We start from the raw sequence: 22,385 nt of genomic DNA on the forward strand, positions 1-22,385 counted from the left end.
TGCTATTTTTGAATAGCCCAAAGTGTAAAATAATGCTTTTTAGCTCAAATCTAAAAATGACATAGTTCCAGGTCTTAATGGGTTAATATGCACGACGGCGGAGGATGACACTGCAAATCACTCATGTATGTATGAAATTAAGTATTCCTTTTGGAATAATCTTCATTTACTCACCAAAGAGTGCATTTACACACTTTTGGCAGCACCTGCAACAGATTAACGACTGCAAATGCAGTCCTGGCGGGTGACTCAGCGATTCACAGACTGTTGTACATAAAAAAAAAAAGAATTCTTAACGGTTAAAAGCTAATTAACCGGTAACGACGAATGGTAAACCATGGTAAAGAAAATGTGTCTAAAATGGTCATCCCTACAATAACCAATAGAACAATAAGTCGATACAGTTGCAGGCAGCCCTAGACACAGGAGAGCGTTAGTTGTCAGGAGTCATCATATTAATCTATAACGTTAAAGCCGGCTGAGATGGAGAAACGTTGGCCTTTTCGTCTGACACTCTGACGCTCTGACACGCCGACCCGTCCATCAAGCTCTCCACAGGACACACAGTGTCGTCTGCATAAATCCACCCGTCAAGTGTCTCCTCATTTGTATGCTTCTAAACGCTCACACAAACAGAGTGGGGGGGGGGGGACGGGGGGCTTCTAAACTCTCACACAAACAGAGTGTGTTGGGGGGGCGGGACGGGGGGCTCCGGGAAGAAAGACGCTTCCATGTTTGACAGGCGGCTTAAAGGTGGCAAATAGGGTCGTGACACCAGAGGGAGGGAGACGTCCGTTAATGGCGGGTCGTCACCCTTGACGGGGTGGAGGGGGGTGGAGGGGGGTGGAGGGGAGGGGCGGGGGGGGCGGGGGGGGGGGCGGGGGGGCATTAATTAGATGGAGATGGAGGCATTTAAAAAGCAGTTAGTGACTCTGATTTGGCTCAGCTGTCCAAATTAATTCTTGGAATTAAACAGATGGGGGTCTGACTGATGGGGGTCTTGCTTGTATATCCCCCTTTTTTTTCTCCTTGCTTATACGGTGAATTAAAATGTCGTTGGGTCCTTCAGTGGGTTCCAGGGGGTCCCAAGCTACGTGTGTTAATGTAGCATAGAAGTCACCACTTCCTTCCTATCCTATTGTGCACCTGCTATTTGAAAATAGCAAATCTACAAACCCATGAGCTATGTTATGTTTGAAAGAGTTTTTGAGTAATTTTGAACATGTTTTAACAGCTTTACAATTAACGCCTTAAGCCAGACGCTCTTAATCCAGAGAGATTTACAGTAAGCAAGGACAACACAAGGCAATACATCAAATGCATAGACATAATGTAGGATCAGTGTTAATTTTGTCAACTAAGACTAAGACATTTTCAGAAGACTAAAATGGGACTAAAACTAAATGGTGTGTTATTCAAAAGACTAAGACTAAGAATAAATCAACATTTACTGTCAAAATGAACACTGTGTAGGATGATAGGTAAACCAAGAACGTATCTTTGGTCTAACAGTAGAATATCCAAACAGTAGGTCAAGTGCTATGGTCTAAGGCAGAGTCTGAAGAGGTGAGTCTTCAGATTACGGCGGGAGATGGGGAGTGAGTCTGCAGTTCTGACTGCAATGGGGAGTTCATTCCACAGTTTGGGAGGCAGAAGGGAGAAGAGTCTGGGACGTGTGGAGCGTTGTCCCGGATGTTTTAACCCATTAAGACCTGAGGCCTATTCTACAAAATGTATTCTAAATCCTAACTGTTTTTTGAAAAAAACTTGTGTTTCTATGTCAGTGGTTCTCAGACTTTTTCATGTCAAGGACCCCCAAAATTATATGTATTTGGCCACGGACCCCCATCTCAAAATATGTTGTTCCAGGGACCCCCAGAAGCAAAGATTTGAGTTACAAATGTTTGTTAAAAATACATATATATATTCAAAGATTTGCACACATTTGTAACGATTTCTCAAAAATAGCCAAAGTGTAAAATAATGCTTTTTAGCTCAAATCTAAGAATGACACAGATGCTGCTTCAGGTCTTGATGTTTTAAAAACACACATCTTGTCTTATGGGGTTCTTGGCACAACATCTTCTCAGATGGGGGCCCACGGCCAACGTCAGGGTCCATGACATCACAACGTTTCAGAACCGCTGGTCTCTAGGGAATCAGTTCAGACATATCGATGACCTAAAGGTATAGAGCGGCTAGCGCCGCTAAAAATGGTCTAACAGTAGAATATCCAAACAGTCCTGTTCTATACCTGACTTTGTCCGTGTGCGTACGTCAACGTTCTGATTGGTCAGGTGCGTCAACAAAGTGATTGGTCAAGCTTCACGTGACACATGGCTATAAACACATTATAAACCGATGACAAAATGTATCAAAGGCGCCGCTACCTTCACACAGGGTGTGATTTTTTAAAATACATTTTGAAAACTTGGTGAAAAGGGACATTCTGCATTATGCATACTGTTGATGCCACTACTTTTGTACTTTTACTCAAGGGAATTTTTAATACCTGACTGTTACTTGTAACAAAATATTTCTACATTGTGGTATTGATACTGTTACTTAAAGTAAAACATCACTGTACTATTACAGGACTATTAAGTACAGCAGGCAGATTGCAGTGCCAGGCTCTGGTCAGTGAGGGTGCTGCATTGTGGGCCTCCAGCAGTAGCAAGAGTTCACACACACACACATGAGAGGCTCACTATAGAGCCTCTCATACACTGTGTGATGAAGACCTGAGGTGACCTTCTCTAACGGTCACTATAGAGCCTCTCATACACTGTGTGATGAAGGCCTGAGATGACCTTCTCTAACGGTCACTATAGAGCCTCTCATACACTGTGTGATGAAGGCCTGAGATGACCTTCTCTAACGGTCACTATAGAGCCTCTCATACACTGTGTGATGAAGGCCTGAGGTGACCTTCTCTAACGGTCACTATAGAGCCTCTCATACACTGTGTGATGAAGACCTGAGGTGACCTTCTCTAACGGTCACTATAGAGCCTCTCATACACTGTGTGATGGAGACCTGAGGTGACCTTCTCTAACGGTCACTATAGAGCCTCTCATACACTGTGTGATGAAGACCTGAGATGACCTTCTCTAACGGTCACTATAGAGCCTCTCATACACTGTGTGATGAAGACCTGAGATGACCTTCTCTAACGGTCACTATAGAGCCTCTCATACACTGTGTGATGAAGACCTGAGGTGACCTTCTCTAACGGTCACTATAGAGCCTCTCATACACTGTGTGATGAAGGCCTGAGATGACCTTCTCTAACGGTCACTATAGAGCCTCTCATACACTGTGTGATGGAGGCCTGAGATGACCTTCTCTAACGGTCACTATAGAGCCTCTCATACACTGTGTGATGGAGACCTGAGGTGACCTTCTCTAACGGTCACTATAGAGCCTCTCATACACTGTGTGATGAAGACCTGAGATGACCTTCTCTAACGGTCACTATAGAGCCTCTCATACACTGTGTGATGGAGACCTGAGGTGACCTTCTCTAACGGTCACTATAGAGCCTCTCATACACTGTGTGATGAAGACCTGAGATGACCTTCTCTAACGGTCACTATAGAGCCTCTCATACACTGTGTGATGAAGACCTGAGATGACCTTCTCTAACGGTCACTATAGAGCCTCTCATACACTGTGTGATGAAGACCTGAGGTGACCTTCTCTAACGGTCACTATAGAGCCTCTCATACACTGTGTGATGAAGGCCTGAGATGACCTTCTCTAACGGTCACTATAGAGCCTCTCATACACTGTGTGATGAAGGCCTGAGGTGACCTTCTCTAACGGTCACTATAGAGCCTCTCATACACTGTGTGATGAAGACCTGAGGTGACCTTCTCTAACGGTCACTATAGAGCCTCTCATACACTGTGTGATGAAGACCTGAGATGACCTTCTCTAACGGTCACTATAGAGCCTCTCATACACTGTGTGATGGAGACCTGAGATGACCTTCTCTAACGGTCACTATAGAGCCTCTCATACACTGTGTGATGGAGGCCTGAGATGACCTTCTCTAACGGTCACTATAGAGCCTCTCATACACTGTGTGATGGAGGCCTGAGGTGACCTTCTCTAACGGTCACTATAGAGCCTCTCATACACTGTGTGATGAAGACCTGAGATGACCTTCTCTAACGGTCACTATAGAGCCTCTCATACACTGTGTGAGGTGACCTCTCTGTAGGGTTCATGGTGGTAGAGAGCGGTGCCAGTGTCCACACACATACCAGAGCCTCAAATTAGACCCGTTCCTCCTCCGTCTTCTCCTAACGGCCTGACCACAAGGCTCCCGGACAGCAGAGGAACCACAGAGAGCTGCTATAGCTACATGCAGTGGTGAAAAGTAACTAAGTACATGTATTTAGGTACTGTACTTGAGTACAAGTTTTCTAAAACTTCTACTCCACTACATCTCAGAGGCAAATATTGTACTTTTACTCCACTACAATTATTTGAAAACTTTAGTTACTAGTTACTTTGCAATTATCAATTATTATATTATAAAACACACATTAACCACTTAAGGCCTATTTTATACCTAGGCTATTTGAAAATAGCCGATCTACAATCTCACAACGCGTCGCAACGCATTGTGAACTTGTAGATCTGTTATTTTCAAACATTTTAGTACTTTTACTTTTGGTACTTTACTTTTGCACTTTTACTCAAGTAACATTTTGAACTCAGGCCTTTTACTTGTAACCGAGTATTTTCCCCCTTTAGGCTAGTGGTTTAAGATGTTGGCTTTTCCACGTGGGAGAGACTCGGGTTCATTGGAACCCCGGGGCGTTACATAAGCAACAGAACCGGTGGACCCACACAGCAGCATGCACACACACACACACACACACACACACACACACACACACACACACACACACACACACACACACACACACACACACACACACACACACACACACACACACACACACACACACACACACACACACACACACACACACACACACACACACTCATTCTGACAATAGGGCTGGGATCTGGAACCCAGAGGAACCAGATCCAACATGGGGGAACCGGAACGTTCCATCACATTTTGGAACCATATGTGGACTTATATATGTCTGATATACAATTATAATACCAGTGGTTCTCTAACGTTTTAGTTTCAAGGACCACCGTAACTCTGAGAGTGTACATAACAGAACCAAATGGACCCTTACAGGTCTGTAACTCTGAGAGTGTACAAATGGAACCAAATGGACCCTAACAGGTCCATTTGGTTCCATTTGTACACTCTCAGAGTTAAAGGGATAGTTCACCCAATACATAACTTATTTTCTATTAATTACTCACCCCATGGAGACTTGAATTCATGGATATTCTTTTTAGTTTTTGTCTCATTCTTAAGCCAACACTTTGATGAGCGGCAGCGGCTCCGGTAGGAGACACAACGGAGACTCTTTGAGTCTCCTACCGGAACCGCTGCCGGTCAAAAACAGCGAGAAAACAGCAAAAATCTCCGAATCACAATCTCCATGAATTCAAGTCTCCAGGGGGAGTATAATTAACTCTTTCATTGCCAGACTTATTTCAGACTGTGTCGTCCCAGTGCCAGGAAAATGGTGCATTTTTCCTCTGTTTGATTTTTAACATTGAAGTGAATGGAGCAGCATTTTTTTGGATAGCGTTATCTCCAAGTTGCTTTACTTTGAGATAAACAAAAAAAAACAAGACAAAAAAATAAATAAAATAAAAATCCCGTTTTTCCGTCATTGGCCATGATAGCCATAGTACCATCGGACGGGAATTCCCGTTTTTCGCAGTCAAAGAGTTAATGGAAAATACCTAATATTTTGGGTTAACTCAACAATATGAAGAGTGTGTGTGCGTGCGCGCGTGCGTGCGTGCGTGCGTGCGTGCGTGCGTGCGTGCGTGCGTGCGTGCGTGCGTGTGTTAACACAGAGATGGCCTTGTAGTGTTGAATATAAACAGCATGTTTACAACATTCTCTCTTCTCGTATATCTCTTCAATTTGTTCCATTGCTCCTGGCGGCCACAATAAAAGACAATAGAAGAATAGAACAATAGAAGACGCTCCCACTCTGTCCCGTGCCGTGAAGGTCAAGGACACGCCCCCCCGACAGCGTGAGGTTTAACCCATTGAGACCTGAAGCCGATTCTACATGTCTCCTAAATCTCAACAGTTTTCTGTAAAACGTATGTTTCTATATCAGTGGTTCTCAATCTTTTTCATGTCAAGGACCCCCAAACTTATATGTATTTGGCCGCGGACCCCCATCAAAATATTTTGTTCCAGGGACCCCTAGATGCAAAGATTTGAGTTAAAAATGTTCGCTTTAAAAATATATATATTCAAAGATTTGCACACATTTTCACGATTTTTCAAAAATAGCAGATCTACAAGCTCATAGCGCGGCACTCGGTGCCGCGCTATGAGCTTGTATATCTGCTATTTTTGAATAGCCTAAAGTGTCAAATAATGCTTTTTAGCTCAAATCTGAAAATGACACAGTTCCAGGTCTTAATGGGTTAAATGTCTCCTTGTGAAGGCAGAGCGTTTCATTGGACAGTTTATATCTGCTCTCTGTCATGATGGAAACCTCATATATGTCCAAAACGGTTCACTTTTCAGGATGCAGGTTCAAAAATAGCAAAAGTAGCACATCTATAGTAGCAGCAATGGTGGAAAAAGTACTTGAGTAAAAGTATCAGTACTGCAATGTAGAAATACTCTGTTACTGTACAAAGTAAAAGGCCTGTGTTCAAAATGTTACTTGAGTAAAAGTACAAAAGTATTGGCATAAAAATATACTTAAAGTACCAAAAGTAAAGTATTAAAATGTTTGAAAATAGCTGATCTACAAGCTCACAACGTGTCGCGATGCGACGCGTTGTGAGCTTGTAGATCTGCTATTTTCAAATAGCCTAGGTATAAAATAGGGCTGAAGTGGTTTTATAATGTAATAATATATATCTGCAACGTCACTAGTAACTAAAGTTTTCAAATAATTGTAGTGGAGATGTAGTGTAGTAGAAGTAAAAGTACTGAAAATTGGAAATACTCCAGTAAAGCAAAACATCTTCAAAATTGTACTCAAGTACAGTACTTGAGTAAATGTACTTAGTTACTTTACACCACCGGGTAGCAGATATAAAAGCTTTGGAGCTTGTAGATCTACTTCTTTTAATGCTTATATGTGTGATGCTGTAGTATGATCCAGTAAAGCGTAAATATTTTACAAAAAGACACCAAAAGTTTAATAAGTATGGAGATAAGAGTTTTCTGCTGGAAAACAATGAGACCTCCCAGAGACCCCCCCCCCCCCCCCCAAAGACCTGTGGGCAACATAGGCATCAAATATTCAAGGGGTTTATGGATTAGATAATCCACAGGAAGAAGAAGGGGGAACGGCGTGGATTAATAAGGCATCGGCCATGACACTGAAAACAGCATGAGGACAGAGAGACAGAGAGACAGAGACAGACAGACAGACAGACAGAGAGACAGAGAGACAGAGAGACAGAGAGACAGAGAGACAGAGAGACAGAGAGAGAGAGAGAGGAAGGCTTTGATCCGTCAGAAAGGAAGGTGCTTTTAATAATGAGTCTTTGGGCACAGGGACCAAACAGGACCCTGTGCCAACCACTGACACTCTAAAAAGCACCAGAGAAGCACTGCAGGACCAGGAGCCAAAACAGTGATTGTTTACAGCGCTTTGGGTTTTCTATTCCCCCCCTGCCCCCCCCCCCCCCACATCTAGAGACATGAGTGTGCATATTCACACGGATGTGACTTGTTGTGTTTCATAGAAAGAGCGAAAGATGAACCTCGCCTCCCGTTTCTTTCTTCTTTGTGTGATGAATGAATAATGCATCGTTCTCTTACGCTTACGTTTCCTGTAGCCTGTACCTTTTAAGGGCTTGGAATATGGTACGCTAACTAAGTATAAATGCGGCCTCCGTGTGAAAATGAATGAATGTTTAACGGGGAAATAATGAGTGTGTGGAAACATGCAGAGGAAAGCTGATTGATTGAATACTTAATTAGGTACAGTTATACAATAATGCTAAAAGGATAACACCAAAAGTGGCACTTATTTGACCTGACTTTTTACTGAAGTAAAAGGCTATTTTTCAATAGCCGAAGTATATACTGTATAGGGCTGAAGTGGTTAATGTATGTTTTGTTTTTAAATAAGAATCTAAATCTACAACGTAACTACTGTAGTAACTGAAGTTTTCAAATAATTGTAGTGGAGTAAAAAGTACAATATTTGCCTCTGAGATGTAGTGGAGTAGAAGTAAAAGTACAGAAAATTGGAAATACTCCAGTAAAGTAAAAACACCTCAGAACAGTACTATAAGTACACTTACATGAGTAGTCTACATGTACTTAAGTTACTTTCCACCACTGATTACACTGTGGTCTGGCTGGTCTTATAGCGAGGGGTTTGCTGTCAGGATGGACTGACGTGTGATTGGATCACTGGACAACAGCATACTGACGTGTGATTGGATCACTGGACAACAGCATACTGACGTGTGATTGGATCACTGGACAACAGCATACTGACGTGTGATTGGATCACTGGACAACAGCATACTGACGTGTGATTGGATCACTGGACAACAGCATACTGACGTGTGATTGGATCACTGGACAACAGCATACTGACGTGTGATTGGATCACTGGACAACAGCATGCTGACGTGTGATTGGATCACTGGACAACAGCATACTGACGTGTGATTGGATCACTGGACAACAGCATACTGACGTGTGATTGGATCACTGGACAACAGCATACTGACGTGTGATTGGATCACTGGACAACAGCATACTGACGTGTGATTGGATCACTGGACAACAGCATACTGACGTGTGATTGGATCACTGGACAACAGCATACTGACGTGTGATTGGATCACTGGACAACAGCATACTGACGTGTGATTGGATCACAGCGTGAGGAACCAATTAGTTTGTTAAACTGACATGTTGACCTCTGGGTGTTGTTGATGAGTCAAAGCTGTCAGCCCAGTGAGAGGAACACGTATGACACACACTGTACTGAACCACAACACTGCTTCCTATAGGTCCGGAGGATGCACCACAGTAGATTCCAACCCACAACCTCAGACTGCCTTTTTTCACTGACGAAAACTAAATAAAAACGAAATAAAAACGAAATAAAAACTAAATATAAACTAAGCTATGATGACTAAAACTGAGACTAAATATAATGACAATTTCGTCAACAAATAAAAACTAGACTAAAATGTTAGTGAGGGATCTAGTGGAGATAAGTTATTTTATGTGTGGTTGCGCTCGGGTGTTGTGCTCTGAAAATAGCAGATCTACAAGCTCACAACGTGTTGCGCTGCGACGCGTTGTGAGCTTGTAGATCTGCTATTTTCAGTGTGCAACCAAGTGTAAAAGCAGGCATTATGAAGCCATCAAGGCACCGCCAACATGTACATATTAGTCGACTAAATCAACTGTAGATTTAGTCGACTATAATCTTATAATATTTAGTCGACTAAAACTAGACAAAAACTAGAACATTTCAGATGACTAAAATATGACTAAAACTAAATGGAATTTTATTCAAAAGACTATGACTGAAACTGAATCAAAATTTGCTGTCAAAATCAACACTGCTGCGGTGGTGGGGAGGGCACTTTACCACTGCGCCACCTGGTGGCGCCCCCAAATTAACCTTTAACCAATGCAGCCCCCTCCCGTCTTAGGCTCTCTGTACGTCTGAGGAAAGCTGAGAGCCCGAAAAAGGAAAAAAAGGGAGATCCCATCCTGCACACAGTCTTCACTTAAAGCAGTGGTTTTCAACCTTTTTCATGCCAAGGACCCCTAAATTAACAAACATTTGACCGCGGACCCCCACCTGAAAACGTTTTGTGCCAGGGACCCCCAGAATGAATGACTGTACTCGTGCTGTTTGCATTTCTGTCTAATAAAATAGTCAGTCTTAAAATGACATATGCGTTCCCTGTCTTAATGGGTTAATTATCTCTACATGGAGTGAGCCACGCACAGAAAATGACTTCAGATACACAAACCAATGTCTACATTACAGCCATTTACTGAACCTACATGTATTCAGCCTGAGGACCATACTGACCTATCACCAATATATCTGTGTTGTCCCATAGTAATGATATGAAACATAACATAACGCAAACAAATATGCTTGCTATGATTTTCATGTCAAGGACCCCCCGAAATCTATGTGTGCCAGGAGGACCCAAGTACCAGATTTGTGTTGTTAATGTTTCAAGAATATTCCACATATTTCACTTGTTTTTCAATATTATATATTTTTCTTAAATAGCAGATTCACTAGTAGACCTCACTAGTACAGTAATACAAGTACACCCTGTACAGTAGTGTACAGTATTACCCTCACACAAGTACAGTAATATAAGTACACACACAGTACAGTAGTGTTGTATTCAACATCAACCATGGCTTCATGCTGCTCTGACAAACATCAAACACAATGTGTGGCATAAATTACACACACACACACACACACACACACACACACACACACACACACACACACACACACACACACACACACACACACACACACACACACACACACACACACACACACACACACACACTCTAACAGGGAGGGTGCGTGTGTGGTGGTCTCATTACTGACAGGCCTCCCCCAGGAGGAAACGCCCTGCTAATGGCCCCCCGCCACCAGTTTCCAGCCCACTAAATAATTAGCAGGGGCCCCGCCAGTGGGCCCCCACCGTCCCACAGACAGTACCACAAGGAGGTGAATATGTCTGCTTCTCATAGCTCACTGCAGAGGTTCTCAAACTGAGGTTCCAGACAAGTATTGGCATGAAAATGTACTTAAAGTACCAAAAGTAAAAGTACAAAAATATTTGAAAATAGCAGATCTACAAGCTCACAACGCGTCGCGATGCGACGCGTTGTGAGCTTGTAGATCTGCTATTTTCAAATAGTCTAGGTATGAAATAGGGCTAAAGTGGTTAATGTACGTTTCATAATATCATCATTTATATCTGAAAAGTAACTAGTAACTAAAGTTTTCAAATAATTGTAGTGGAGTGAAAGTACAGTATTTGGCTCTGAGATGTAGTGGAGTAGAAGTAAAAGTATCGGAAATTGGTACAAATACCTCAGAATTGTACTTAAGTACAGTACTTAAGTAAATGTACTTAGTTATGTTACACCACTATGACCATCTCTCCCATGTCTATCCACACGTTTCCAGCGGAGTGGGCGTCAGTTCCGGTTGTAGGCTATACAGACACAGATACGTTCCCCACCAGGCCTGTGCCCCAGAGTAAATTCCCGCGGAAACAGGTGGATACACTCATACTGGGACCAACAGAACAACAGGCTCCACCTCCTGTTAACAGCATCCCCTGGTGGGCTGGAGGGAGACTGCAGCCACTGGTGTCATGTTGTTGTTGCTTCTTCTTTTTTCTTTAATCCACTTATTTAGATCCGGAGAGGGGGGAGGGGAGGGGGGAGGGGGGGGGGAGGGGGGGGAGGGGGGGGGGGCACAGATGTTGGCAGGGCCCAGCTGTCAGTGACGGCTGGCGGGGAGGTGATGCAGGGAGGAGGGAGAGAGGGAGGGAGGGAGGGAGGGGGATTAGAGAAAACCTGTGTGTACTCGCTCCCAACGGACGCTATACGAATTAGAATTCTTCTAAACGATAAACGTATCGTACGTTTAGAAGAATTCCCTCAAAAGCAGCAGATGATGAGAGAGGACTGATGTGTTTACCTCTGTGTGAGTGAGAGAGAGAGAGACAGAGAGAGAGAGAGACAGAGAGAGAGAGAGAGAGACACAGACACACACAGAGAGACAGAGAGACAGAGACAGACAGACAGACAGACAGACAGACAGACAGACAGACAGACAGACAGACAGACAGACAGACAGAGACAGACAGACAGACAGACAGACAGACAGACAGACAGACAGGAGGAGGAGATAGTAGAGACAGACTGTGAGGAGTTAAAGAACAGCTCAGGGACTCTTTAGGGACGATGATGACACATCAATATTCAATCAGTCTATAAAGGGCTTTCATTTAACCGTCCTCCTGCAGCAGTGAGAGTTCCTCCTCCGTTTATTTAGTGGATTCTATGGTCCATTATCACTCCATTTAAACTCTCACTCCATTTAAACTCTCACTCCATTTACACTCTCACTCCATTTACACTCTCACTCCATTTAAACTCTCACTCCATTTAAACTCTCACTCCATTTAAACTCTCACTCCATTTAAACTCTCACTCCATTTAAACTCTCACTCCATTTACACTCTCACTCCATTTACACTCTCACTCCATTTAAACTCTCACTCCATTTAAACTCTCACTCCATTTAAACTCTCACTCCATTTACACTCTCACTCCATTTAAACTCTCACTCCATTTACACTCTCACTCCATTTAAACTCTCACTCCATTTAAACTCTCACTCCATTTACACTCACTCCATTTAAACTCTCACTCCATTTAAACTCTCACTCCATTTACACTATCACTCCATTTAAACTCTCACTCCATTTACACTCTCACTCCATTTAAACTCTCACTCCATTTACACTCTCACTCCATTTAAACTCTCACTCCATTTAAACTCTCACTCCATTTACACTCACTCCATTTAAACTCTCACTCCATTTAAACTCTCACTCCATTTACACTATCACTCCATTTAAACTCTCACTCCATTTACACTATCACTCCATTTAAACTCTCACTCCATTTACACTCTCACTCCATTTACACTCTCACTCCATTTAAACTCTCACTCCATTTAAACTCTCACTCCATTTAAACTCTCACTCCATTTAAACTCTCACTCCATTTAAACTCTCACTCCATTTACACTATCACTCCATTTAAACGCTCACTCCATTTACACTCTCACTCCATTTAAACTCTCACTCCATTTACACTATCACTCCATTTAGACTCTCACTCCATTTACACTCTCACTCCATTTAAACTCTCACTCCATTTAAACTCTCACTCCATTTACACTATCACTCCATTTAAACTCTCACTCCATTTACACTATCACTCCATTTAAACTCTCACTCCATTTAAACTCTCACTCCATTTAAACTCTCACTCCATTTAAACTCTCACTCCATTTACACTATCACTCCATTTAAACTCTCACTCCATTTACACTCTCACTCCATTTAAACTCTCACTCCATTTACACTCTCACTCCATTTAAACTCTCACTCCATTTAAACTCTCACTCCATTTAAACTCTCACTCCATTTAAACTCTCACTCCATTTACACTATCACTCCATTTAAACTCTCACTCCATTTACACTCTCACTCCATTTAAACTCTCACTCCATTTAAACTCTCACTCCATTTAAACTCTCACTCCATTTACACTCTCACTCCATTTACACTATCACTCCATTTACACTCTCACTCCATTTACACTCTCACTCCATTTAAACTCTCACTCCATTTAAACTCTCACTCCATTTACACTCTCACTCCATTTAAACTCTCACTCCATTTAAACTCTCACTCCATTTAAACTCTCACTCCATTTAAACTCTCACTCCATTTAAACTCTCACTCCATTTACACTCTCACTCCATTTACACTCTCACTCCATTTACACTCTCACTCCATTTAAACTCTCACTCCATTTACACTCTCACTCCATTTACACTCTCACTCCATTTAAACTCTCACTCCATTTACACTATCACTCCATTTAAACTCTCACTCCATTTACACTCTCACTCCATTTAAACTCTCACTCCATTTACACTATCACTCCATTTACACTCTCACTCCATTTACACTCTCACTCCATTTAAACTCTCACTCCATTTAAACTCTCACTCCATTTACACTATCACTCCATTTAAACTCTCACTCCATTTACACTATCACTCCATTTAAACTCTCACTCCATTTAAACTCTCACTCCATTTAAACTCTCACTCCATTTAAACTCTCACTCCATTTAAACTCTCACTCCATTTAAACTATCACTCCATTTACACTCTCACTCCATTTAAACTCTCACTCCATTTAAACTCTCACTCCATTTACACTATCACTCCATTTACACTATCACTCCATTTACACTATCACTCCATTTAAACTCTCACTCCATTTAAACTCTCACTCCATTTACACTCTCACTCCATTTACACTATCACTCCATTTAAACTCTCACTCCATTTAAACTCTCACTCCATTTAAACTCTCACTCCATTTACACTCTCACTCCATTTAAACTCTCACTCCATTTAAACTCTCACTCCATTTACACTATCACTCCATTTACACTCTCACTCCATTTACACTATCACTCCATTTAAACTCTCACTCCATTTAAACTCTCACTCCTTTTAAACTCTCACTCCATTTACACTATCACTCCATTTACACTCTCACTCCATTTACACTATCACTCCATTTACACTCTCACTCCATTTAAACTCTCACTCCATTTAAACTCTCACTCCATTTAAACTCTCACTCCATTTACACTCTCACTCCATTTACACTATCACTCCATTTACACTCTCACTCCATTTAAACTCTCACTCCATTTAAACTCTCACTCCATTTACACTCTCACTCCATTTACACTATCACTCCATTTACACTCTCACTCCATTTAAACTCTCACTCCATTTAAACTCTCACTCCATTTACACTCTCACTCCATTTACACTCTCACTCCATTTACACTCTCACTCCATTTAAACTCTCACTCCATTTAAACTCTCACTCCATTTAAACTCTCACTCCATTTAAACTCTCACTCCATTTACACTCTCACTCCATTTACACTATCACTCCATTTACACTCTCACTCCATTTACACTCTCACTCCATTTACACTCTCACTCCATTTAAACTCTCACTCCATTTAAACTATCACTCCATTTAAACTCTCACTCCATTTAAACTCTCACTCCATTTACACTATCACTCCATTTAAACTCTCACTCCATTTACACTCTCACTCCATTTAAACTCTCACTCCATTTAAACTCTCACTCCATTTACACTATCACTCCATTTAAACTCTCACTCCATTTACACTCTCACTCCATTTAAACTCTCACTCCATTTAAACTCTCACTCCATTTACACTATCACTCCATTTAAACTCTCACTCCATTTACACTCTCACTCCATTTAAACTCTCACTCCATTTAAACTCTCACTCCATTTACACTCTCACTCCATTTAAACTCTCACTCCATTTAAACTCTCACTCCATTTAAACTCTCACTCCATTTACACTCTCACTCCATTTACACTCTCACTCCATTTAAACTCTCACTCCATTTAAACTCTCACTCCATTTAAACTCTCACTCCATTTACACTCTCACTCCATTTAAACTCTCACTCCATTTACACTCTCACTCCATTTACACTCTCACTCCATTTAAACTCTCACTCCATTTAAACTCTCACTCCATTTAAACTCTCACTCCATTTAAACTCTCACTCCATTTACACTCTCACTCCATTTAAACTCTCACTCCATTTACACTCTCACTCCATTTACACTATCACTCCATTTAAACTCTCACTCCATTTACACTCTCACTCCATTTACACTATCACTCCATTTAAACTCTCACTCCATTTACACTCTCACTCCATTTAAACTCTCACTCCATTTACACTCTCACTCCATTTAAACTCTCACTCCATTTAAACTCTCACTCCATTTAAACTCTCACTCCATTTAAACTCTCACTCCATTTACACTCTCACTCCATTTACACTCTCACTCCATTTACACTCTCACTCCATTTACACTATCACTCCATTTACACTCTCACTCCATTTACACTCTCACTCCATTTAAACTCTCACTCCATTTACACACTCACTCCATTTAAACTCTCACTCTATTTAAACTCTCACTCTATTTAAACTCTCACTCCATTTAAACTCTCACTCTATTTACACTCTCACTCCATTTACACTCTCACTCCATTTAAACTCTCACTCCATTTAAACTCTCACTCTATTTACACTCTCACTCCATTTAAACTCTCACTCTATTTACACTCTCACTCCATTTACACTCTCACTCCATTTAAACTCTCACTCCATTTAAACTCTCACTCTATTTACACTCTCACTCCATTTAAACTCTCACTCCATTTACACTCTCACTCCATTTAAACTCTCACTCTATTTACACTCTCACTCCATTTAAACTCTCACTCCATTTACACTCTCACTCCATTTAAACTCTCACTCCATTTACACTCTCACTCCATTTACACTCTCACTCCATTTACACTCTCACTCCATTTACACTCTCACTCCATTTAAACTCTCACTCTATTTAAACTCTCACTCTATTTAAACTCTCACTCCATTTAAACTCTCACTCCATTTAAACTCTCACTCTATTTACACTCTCACTCCATTTACACTCTCACTCCATTTAAACTCTCACTCTATTTACACTCTCACTCCATTTAAACTCTCACTCTATTTACACTCTCACTCCATTTACACTCTCACTCCATTTAAACTCTCACTCCATTTAAACTCTCACTCCATTTAAACTCTCACTCCATTTAAACTCTCACTCCATTTACACTCTCACTCCATTTAAACTCTCACTCTATTTACACTCTCACTCCATTTACACTCTCACTCCATTTACACTCTCACTCCATTTAAACTCTCACTCCATTTACACACTCACTCCATTTAAACTCTCACTCCATTTAAACTCTCACTCCATTTAAACTCTCACTCCATTTACACTCTCACTCCATTTACACTATCACTCCATTTAAACTCTCACTCCATTTACACTCTCACTCCATTTACACTATCACTCCATTTAAACTCTCACTCCATTTACACTCTCACTCCATTTAAACTCTCACTCCATTTAAACTCTCACTCCATTTAAACTCTCACTCCATTTACACTCTCACTCCATTTACACTCTCACTCCATTTAAACTCTCACTCCATTTACACACTCACTCCATTTAAACTCTCACTCTATTTAAACTCTCACTCTATTTAAACTCTCACTCCATTTAAACTCTCACTCCATTTAAACTCTCACTCTATTTACACTCTCACTCCATTTACACTCTCACTCCATTTAAACTCTCACTCTATTTACACTCTCACTCCATTTAAACTCTCACTCTATTTACACTCTCACTCCATTTACACTCTCACTCCATTTAAACTCTCACTCCATTTAAACTCTCACTCTATTTACACTCTCACTCCATTTAAACTCTCACTCTATTTACACTCTCACTCCACACAAAATCAGTTTGGTCTGTTTTGAGACCAATTTACATAAAACCCCAGATGCTGTGAAAGCCTGAGTGTTCAAACTGGGGTATTTTTGGGGATAGAAGAGAGGTAGGGGAGACCAAAAACACACACAAAAGAAGAAAAAGTTAAAATTCATGGTGTAGTCCCTTTAAAACAATGAATTCCCTCTGCAGAACCCATATCATACTACACAATGATTAGGCCGTGCATCAAGTGACGAGTCAAACAGAAGGAGAAAAAAAGATAAGTGATGAGTGTGGATGAGCTTTTAATGATCACAGTTATTAACACATTGATTGCCAAGATATTAAACATAGTTTTCTATCCCCTTGCCAGCGTAATTACCTCAATCCGCTGATATTTGAAACGCTGTGAAAGCGACATTTTGTCCCAAAAACACAAACAAAACAGTCCCCGTGGGTTAGCGGAGGGATCTGTGTAGCCCAAGCCCCCAGAACCCAGTGGTTTCATTGAAGCCGAATGGACATGCTGGCCATTCATGGTACTGCAGCTTAAAACGGCCTGGGGCCACTGTTATTAACGAGCGAAAACGGTTTCGACCAATGGGCTCGACTCACGAGCATGCGCACGGGGCCGCGCACTTCTGTGACGTAAAACGCGTCACAGAAGTGACGCGCAGGAGCCCCAAATAGGCCCCGCCCACCACATTTCACAACCCGGAAGAAGGGGTGATTTGGGCCCATGCGCTGTGTGAGCAACTCAATGCAAGTGGATGGGAGGGGATATCGGTTACCCTTCTCTATTATTTTTAACTCTATGGTGTATCCATAGGAACGACAACATTCAAACCGCCATCCGCCATTTTGGGGCTTTCGGCCCGTTGAAAACTAGTGGTTTTCAATGTAAAAAAAAAAGAAACTTTGAGTTACAGCTGTTTTTCTGAAAATCCCAAACAGGAAGCGGATGGCTTTCTGTTTTTTTGGAAGGACGTCACATTCCGACATGCTTCTTCTCTGAGTGACGATCGATCATTCCAAAGCTGTGCTAGGGCGCCCCTTGTGGAATAAAAAATAAATTTAAAAAAGTTTTTTTTGGAAAGAACGCATCAATGCGATCTTGACCATCAAAGTGTTAAGATGAATATTTCTGCTCTTTTCTCTGAGGACCTTGTGGTTTATTCTACAGGCCGCTTGGCAGGCTGGCAACGCTGTGCTTAATGGAATCACTTCATTGTGGAACTCTTTAAATAGCCTCACCTAGGTTACATTATGAGGGAAAGCTTAAAATCCTTTATCCACACGAGATAATGGATTGTTTTGGAGAGGTGGGGGGGGGGTTAAATTACTTGTGAAACAACATTCTCTACCAAAGAGGAATCGCTGGTGGCAAAATGCTACAACAAGTTAAGCTCTCTATTCACACACACAGCACAAGGGCCTGTGTGAAACACTCCACTCTGAGCCCTGGGCGGGTTTGTGGAAAAGTAACTAAATACAACTCTAGTATTTGGGTTATGACTCGGGTCTGGGGATTGAACCCTGACCTCCACGGTCTCAGGACGGACACTCTTAACCACAAGGCCACTGAGCTGGTACATTAAAATGGAACCCGATGCCTCCCTGGTTGGCACCCAGCATCAAGGGTTGGATTGGGGCTAAGTTTCTGTGACATACCAGTGTCATGTCCAGGATAGGGCTGCACGATATGGACAACATTTCACATCTCGATATGTATGCCAAATATTTCGATACCGATACGATATACGGTATTACCGTTCAAATTTCATATTCTATATTTTGAGTGTTGCAACATGGACTAACTAAGCATTATTCAAAAAACTGCATAATAACAAGTCAATATCACTCTTTATTTTAAGTGCTTTTGGGTTCCCACACTTGTTATTTTGCCTTTTGCGATACTGAGATCGCGCACGTTCATATCGAGATAACGATACGATAACGATATATCGTGCAGCACCAGTCCAGGAGGTGTATTTGTACATCATGTGACACACTAGCAAAGTGCCTGCCCACCACCGTCAGGGCAAGGGGACGATGAAATGTGTCACTGTACGTGTTCCTACAAACTGGGGGCGGAGCGTGGAGTGTTGGGCGGGAGGAGTAGGGCGAAGGCTCTACGTCCTCCCGGTGGGGGCTCCTCACTGGCAGGTCAGTCAGTAGGATACAACAGCAGTGACAACACACAGAAACATGTGTGTGGAGTGGAATCAAATTGCATAATCACTAAATTGGCCTATGAGCTTGTAGATCAGATCAGCTATCAGTAAATCTTAGCTTTGGGGAGGGGGGGGGTCCCTGGAACAACATATTTTGAGATGGGGGTCCGCGGGCACATACATATCTAAAAATGTTTTCTAAATCCTATCAGTATGTTGCTTTATCAGTGGTTACACTGTGGCTTTACTAATGATGCTTATGTCAAATAAACACTGGACCATTAGGAGGATGACTCAGAGGTCTGTACCCGGTCAGGAGGGACCACGGGGGGGGGGGGGGGGGTGCAGTCAGTGAGCGTTGGGGGGCCGTGCCAGGGTTTACACCACGGGCACAGAAGCATATCACCATCAGACATAGAGCTGGCATAAACAGACAGAACATAACGCAGGACGCTTTCATGTTTCCTCTCTTTGATTAATTCACCACACAAAGCCCCCCCCCACCCCGGTGCAGCTGTCCCACCCGTCCCATGCAGGCCACGGCGGCTTCAAACCCCCCCCCCCCCGCCCCGCCCGTTCTCCGGGGGCTTTAACGAGCCGCATAACAATTAACCCATTGAGGGCCTGAGGTTCCGACTTTGCAAAATGTCATCTAAATCCTAAACGTTTTTTCTGAAAAACCTATGTTTCTATATCAGTGGTTTTCAAACTTTTTCATGTCTAGGACCCCCAAAAAATGATATGAATTTGGCCGCCGACCCCCCCCATCTCATAATATTTTGTTATTTTGAAGCAAATATTTGAGTTAATGAAACTTCGCTTTGAAACAATATATATATGTATTCAAAGATTTGCACACATTTTCACGATTTTTCAAAAATAGCCGATCTACAAGCTCAAAGCGCGGCACTCGGTGCCGCGCTTTGAGCTTGTATATCTGCTATTTTTGAATAGCCAAAGTGTAAAATAATGCTGTTTTTTTTTAGCTCAAATGAAAAAGTGACACAGATGCGTTCCAGGTCTTAATGGCTTAAGACTAAACTTGTGTGTGTGTTGGGAGGCGTGGCCAGGCAGCAGCTGAAGAGGAAACGCTAAACAAAAACAAAAGCCTCTTTGGAGAGACGGCAGCGGCAGACTGAAGACACCAGAGCCAAGCTAGAGCTGCCAGTCAGTCAGGTTTGGTTCCTCTCCCGGCCTGGTCGTTACAAAATCGCAGATCTGCAAGCTTGTAGATCTGCTATTTTCTTTAAATCGTGAACATGTGTATAATATTGTTTTAAAACGGACATTTTTAAATCAAATCTTTGCTTCTGGGGGGTCCCTGGAAGGACATATTTTGAGATGGGGGTCCGCGGCCAAATACATATAATTTTGGGGGTCCTTGACGTGAAAAGGTTTGAGCACCACTGATATAGAAACATACGTTATTCAGAAAACTGTTGGGATTTAGAAGACATTTGTAGAATCGGCTTCAGGTCTTAAAGCGTTTGTAAGCGTTAGTAACGTCAGTGACCATAGACAGTATGGTTATAAGAAGGCTATAATGGACCATAATGGACACAAGCATTGATCCGTTTTGGCGCTTTAAAAATGGTGATAATGTGCTTTTAAATGCTGCCAATAATAAAGTATTCTATTCTATTAGTAACATCAGCAGTGGTGGACAGTAACTAAGTACATTTTTTCCCACAAGGACGTATCAGTTTCACTACCACTACGTTTCAAATAGAAATATTGTACTTTTGACTCCATCACATTTCTAGGAGGTGATTCTTGGCGCACAAACGTACGAAAATGCATTATGAATTAACCACTTAAAGGACAACTTTTTTTTTTTACAACCAAGGTTTATGTTTTAGATTGTAGTTAAAGTAAATAAAAGATGAGTGTTAAAAATGTAAACATTTACTGTTTTCTATAGTTTGAGCAATTTTCGCAATCTTTTTTTACAGTGGGCGGGGGCATTCTGTCCGGTGGCTAAATATGTCTTTTTTTTTACACAATAACCAGGCGTTTTCTTTATTATTATTTACAGTAGCTCTTCTAGCCCACAATAACTCACATCTGGCCATCAAAGACCACAGGACATTTTTTGTTGTGTAAAAAAGGCCACAGCCCACTGTAAAAAATATCACAAAAATTGCTATAGAAAAACTATATAAAGCAGTAAATGAAAAAAAAAGAACACTCATCTTTTATTTACTTTAATTACAAGCTAAAATATAAACCTTGGTTGTAAAAAAACTAAGTTGTCCTTTAAGCCCTATTTCAAATACAGTGAAAATAGCTGATCTACAAGCAAGCAGCGGAACTTGCGTTGTCCTTCGCTTTGCTAGCCTGGCCTGTCACAATAATTATGTAATCGCATGCCCTGATCTCAATTATTTGAGATAATCACGATTATTTTTTTGCATAATAGTAAGAATTGTTTGCAACTACAAATGTTTTTTTTTTCTTTCAATTCTAGTTGTAGTTATTTCTGTGCTTTTAGTTGACTGTAATAACCGTGCTGTCTGCATGATGGAATACACAGCTCTACGGACACAATCTAAAGGTGTTTCATGTATGAGACAGCGTTATATAAAACACGCTTCGCCACGTCTTGCGTCACGCGTCCCTTTTGAAGCGTGCAGCTATATATATATATATATATATATATATATATACCTGAGGAAATAAATCCCGCTTTGGCCGTGGCTTCAACGCATTCAATCCTGGAACGCATCTGTGTCATTTTAAGATTTCTTTGGCTATTCAAAAATATCAGATCTACAAGCTCATAGCGCGGCACCGAGTACCAAATGTAAAAGTACTCATACACACGTTTTGAAGATGTTTCAACCTTTTTTTTTTCTTCTCGAA

At 41.6% G+C, this 22,385-nt stretch overlaps 1 protein-coding gene across 1 annotated transcript in view; it reads right to left on the reverse strand.

Moving 5' to 3' along the window:
- Nucleotides 1–22,385, reverse strand: part of tanc2b (tetratricopeptide repeat, ankyrin repeat and coiled-coil containing 2b) — a 325,118-nt gene that overhangs the window by 242,003 nt on the left and 60,730 nt on the right. The window lies entirely within an intron of this gene.

Source organism: Gymnoscopelus microlampas (genome assembly GCF_963454915.1).
Source record: "Gymnoscopelus microlampas genome assembly, chromosome: 14".
NCBI lineage: Eukaryota > Metazoa > Chordata > Actinopteri > Myctophiformes > Myctophidae > Gymnoscopelus > Gymnoscopelus microlampas.